Raw genomic sequence first — 4,429 nt, forward strand, 5'->3', positions numbered from 1 at the left:
CTCTATCTTACTATCTTGGCTACCTAGTGTTCTATCGTTTCGTTGTTCCATAGTCTATTTAACCAGCCCCTATGGCAGAAACCATTGGTTGGCTCATCCAACACTCATTCCCAATCTTTTTACTCTTGCTACTCTACAGGCTAGATCTCTCAATACTTGCTTTCCCATCCTCCCTTGCAGCCAGTCTGCCCATCTGCTAAGGCTCTGGACGAAGAGTCCGAAGCGGAAGTCTGGAAGGAGTCTAGAAGCTTAGAAGAGGCTTTTGGGAAAGGTCTTGCTTTTCTCACAAGGAGAACAGACACCACTCCTTCCCCTTCCTGCCTAGAATACTGATGCGGTGTCACTAGTCATGTGGTTTAGACCTCCTGACCTTTTCCTCCCTAGGGATAACATCTAGGCCTCAGCTGTATTTCAGCTCCAGGCCCAGAAAAGCAGAAAAGCCAGACAAGTGATGCCATGGCTGCCTTAGGACCAGCTGCGTTGACCAATTGGTGGAGACATGACCCTGAAAGGACACACCTGGAAAGCTGATGAATTTCTATGGAGACCCTTCCCTGAGACCTCCCCAAAGATTCCCACGGTCCAGAGAGAGATATATACCCCCAAGCAAAGGACCCATTGGGAGTTCTCCCTCCAGGGAGCACATCCGTGCCATTCCCTTCCCCTCCTTCTCCCTTCCCCACAGGCATGTATCTCCTAAACTCCAAAGGACCCCCAGGAAGCTTGCAACCAGGGGAGCAATGGGCAGTAGTAGCTCATCCCGGGCTAACCCCCTGAACCTGTCTCCAAGGCCCCCTTTTCTCTGACTTCCCAGTGAGCCAGAGCAGCCCAGCCTGGGCTCTCCTGTTGCTTCTTCCATGCCCTTCTTTGTTTCACTCTCCTAAGTATATTTCTGCTACAGCCAATACATTCTGGCTTGCTTTTCTACACGTTGTCTCTTGATGGAAATCTTTCCTCCAAGAAGACAAGAACTGAGGTCTCATCGTCTCTCCAGTAACAACTAGACCGGGGTTTCTCTATTGACTTTTTGGCCAGATAACAGTTGGTCATGGGGGGCTCTCCTGTGCACCCCTGGCCTCTGCCCACTAGATGCCAGTAGCACCTCTACCCAGTTGTGACGAGGCCATAGGTCTCTTGAGGGCAAAATCTCCCCGCGTTCTCCACCGTGAGAACAGTGCTCTAGACAATTCACTGGTGGTAAGTTACTCACTGAACATTTCCTAAGCATCTAGCATCTGGGTCCTGAGGGTTTAGGACAGTGATGGCGAACCTTTTGAGCTCGGCGTGTCAGCATTTTGAAAAACCCTAACTTAACTCTGGTGCCGTGTCACATATAGAAATTTTTTGATATTTGCAACCATAGTAAAACAAAGACTTATATTTTTGATATTTATTTTATATATTTAAATGCCATTTAACAAAGAAAAATCAACCAAAAAAATGAGTTCGTGTGTCACCTCTGACACGTGTGTCATAGGTTCACCATCACTGGTTTAGGATGTGAGTAGGAAACTATCACAAGATGTCAACTCCCTCTCTCCTATGGAAGACAGCAACAGCCACCTGAGGTCTTGTCCACATTCCCTCTCCGGTAATCCCTCCCACCCTCCCTTCCTTTTCTTCCTTCCTTTCTTCCTGTCTTCTTACCTCCTGTTGCTCAACACAGTACATAACACACAGCCTCAATGTAAAACTTTCAAATACTCATTGCTTCCAACCTAGGGGATTCCCTAGGGGGAATGGCTATTGTTTTAAATTTAGAACTTTCCCTCTGCACTTAGATTTTTTCCCGTTAACAATTGGATACTGATCCATATCTGTACAATTCTATCTCGTTCTCTCTTAATCTGCTGCAGAGGGCCCTGGCCGGGTTGCTCAGTTACAGTGTCATCCCATACGCCAAGGTTGGGGGTTTGATCCCAGGTTGGGCACATACAAGAATCAACCAATGAATGCATAAATGAGTGGAACAACAAATAGATCTTTCTCTCCCCCTTGCTCTCTCTCTCTCTCTCTCTCTCTCTCAAATAAAGAAATAAAAAAATTTAAACTGCTGCAGAGTATTCTATATTACATGCACATCAACAGTTAGTTTGTAAACTGATGAGCAATTACTTTTGCAGTGTAAATAGTCTAACAAAGCTGACGATACTGTAATGTACACACTGTACATGCCTCTTTGTAAAAAAAAAAAAAAGTGGCCATCAACGAAGAAGTGGGATATACACGATTTAATAGAGACTGCCAAGTAGCCTTACAAAAAGAGCTGTAATCACTTAAAATCCCCCCCCCCCCTATGAAATTAAGAATAGCCTTGACCCCTATCACAGACCACTTGGGTTTAAATGACCAACCTGTGAATTTAAAGTTGCGCCAATTTGCTCTCATTAGCGTTTCAATTTGGAGGGTCATCTTGTAAAATGCAAATTTCTTAGTCCAACTTTAAGAAACCTTTCAGTAGCTCTCCATTGCTTTCAGAATAAAGTTCAAATTCCTTAGCATGGCTAACACGTTCCTGGAGGTTCCTACCTCCAGAAAACCTTCTCTCCTCTGGGCTGAGTTGGCTCTGGTGTCTTCACAGCCTCAAGACACCTGTCCCCGGTTTGGGGAGCGCCGGGCCCAGCGCAGCGCAGCACTCTGGTCTGTTGAAAGGGGTGACAGCGAGCAGGGACAGCATCTAGGTTCTATCTAGATCATCCCTGATTCCAGCCCCTGCAGCTCAATAAATGCTGAAAGCGCGAGGCCACTGCCGGAGTGAGGCCTGGGGATGGAGTGGGTGGGGGGCAGCCGGGCGCTCTCACTTTGCTCCCGGGGCCAGGCCTGCATTGGGGGGCCAACTGGGACGCGCCCGGATGCCACGGAGCGGCTGCCCCGCGCCCCTTTCTGTCCCAGCAGAGACGCTCCACGTGCTTCCCTTCCACGTGGCTCTGCAAAACTTATCCGCTAAGTCTTATCGGGAGCCCCCCTCCCGCAGGGTCACATGCCTGCAATGCGAACGGCCCCAGGCGTGCCTTTGTATTTCCATGGAAAATGCTCTTGGTCACCAACAGGGGGCCCAGCGATACGCTCAGAGACGTAGACTGGACGCGGCCGGCGCGCCGCTGAGCCCTAGAACTGTTTCGGGAAATCCTGGGGGTGTCCACAGAGGAGTTTGACAAGTTACCTTTTAAAGACCGAATGGCCGGGAGAAATAAGCGCCCGCTCCTCCCCAGCGATTAGAAAACCGAATGACAATGGCCGTAACGCACGGGGCGTTGCATGGAAGCCCAAGCGGATCAGAGAGTCTGCAAACTGCCGCCCCTCGGCGACAGCAGAAAGGGGAAACCTCAGCAACACCCACGCGGCTCCTTCGGGCCGACCTGCAGCAGCACTTGCCCCAAACAGCAGGGCTGAAATGTGCGTTCTCCAGCTCAACAGCAGCTCTCACGCGCGACTTTTCACTTCTTTCACGGGGGTTACCTTCTCCTTGGCTTTCCCTTAATAGTTGTCCGCGCTAGTGCAGACTAATGGGGGCGGGGGGGCAGAGCCAGCAAGTGCCCTTCGGCATGGAGATAAAAAGTTGTCATAAGAAGAAACAAACAAGGAGAAAGTTTACCACTAGGTTCCCCTGGTACCGATCTGCGGAAAAGGCGGGAGAGGGGCCGCAGGGGCCGGATCTAACAAGGGAGGGAAAGAAGGAAAAAGGACCCAGCCCCGGACCGGAGAGGCTCAGAACCGCCCCTAAAGGCACTGGGGCCCTAGGGCTCGGTCTCCTTGGTGCCGTCCAACCCCCGTGTCAATCAGCTCTTTCTCGCGTTGCGATTGGCCGAGGCCTTCCTTGGCCTCCCTCGTTCCCACCTCCTAGTTGCTTGGGGTTTACTTCCCCAAAGTACACGGGCCCCACCTTGTGGAGCAACCGCTCATGCAATGGAAAACGGATCTCCGCCCAGGGTAAGACGTTTCAACGAATGGGAGCGGCCCCAAGTATTTATTGGCCATTGTGGATATCGGTCAAAAAACTTCCCGCCCTCCTTTCCACCTTCCCTTTAAGTAATTGGCCCCTCTCTATGCCAATCCGTTACTAGGGAAACGAGATCCTCACAGTCTCATAGGCATGAGTCAAAGCCAATCAAGAGTCACGCCTTCATCCTGAGTCGATATCCAATGGCTGCTCGAGGATCCCAGAGGACGCAGTCGGGATTGGTCGCCAGCCTGCCGGACCTGGCCGCAACAAGTTAGGCTGCGTCGCGCTTATATAGACCGGCGACGGAGCACGCGTGTGCGGACGCAGTTGCGTGAAGGCTTTTTCTCCTTCCTCCGAGCAGTGGAGCAAAGCTTGTTCCTCTCCCGCTCAGCCGCGCAGGTACGCCGGGGTATGGGCGGGGCCGTGTGGCCCGGGGTCGAGGAAGAGCGGCAGCGGTTGTGAGAGGGAGAAGACCGAGCGGCGCCC

General features: G+C 51.4%; 1 protein-coding gene across 1 annotated transcript in view; it reads left to right on the plus strand.

Annotated features, from left to right (window-relative positions):
• The first annotated feature begins 4,202 nt into the window (after positions 1-4,202).
• Positions 4,203-4,429, plus strand: part of G3BP1 (GTPase activating protein (SH3 domain) binding protein 1) — a 41,228-nt gene continuing 41,001 nt past the window's right edge. Inside the window, exon 1 of the mRNA XM_005870509.2 lies at positions 4,203-4,342. The gene's annotated coding sequence lies outside the window, so the exon portion shown is untranslated. The remainder of the gene's footprint in view (positions 4,343-4,429) is intronic.

This window comes from Myotis brandtii, unplaced genomic scaffold, assembly GCF_000412655.1.
Source record: "Myotis brandtii unplaced genomic scaffold, ASM41265v1 scaffold32, whole genome shotgun sequence".
Taxonomy (NCBI): domain Eukaryota; kingdom Metazoa; phylum Chordata; class Mammalia; order Chiroptera; family Vespertilionidae; genus Myotis; species Myotis brandtii.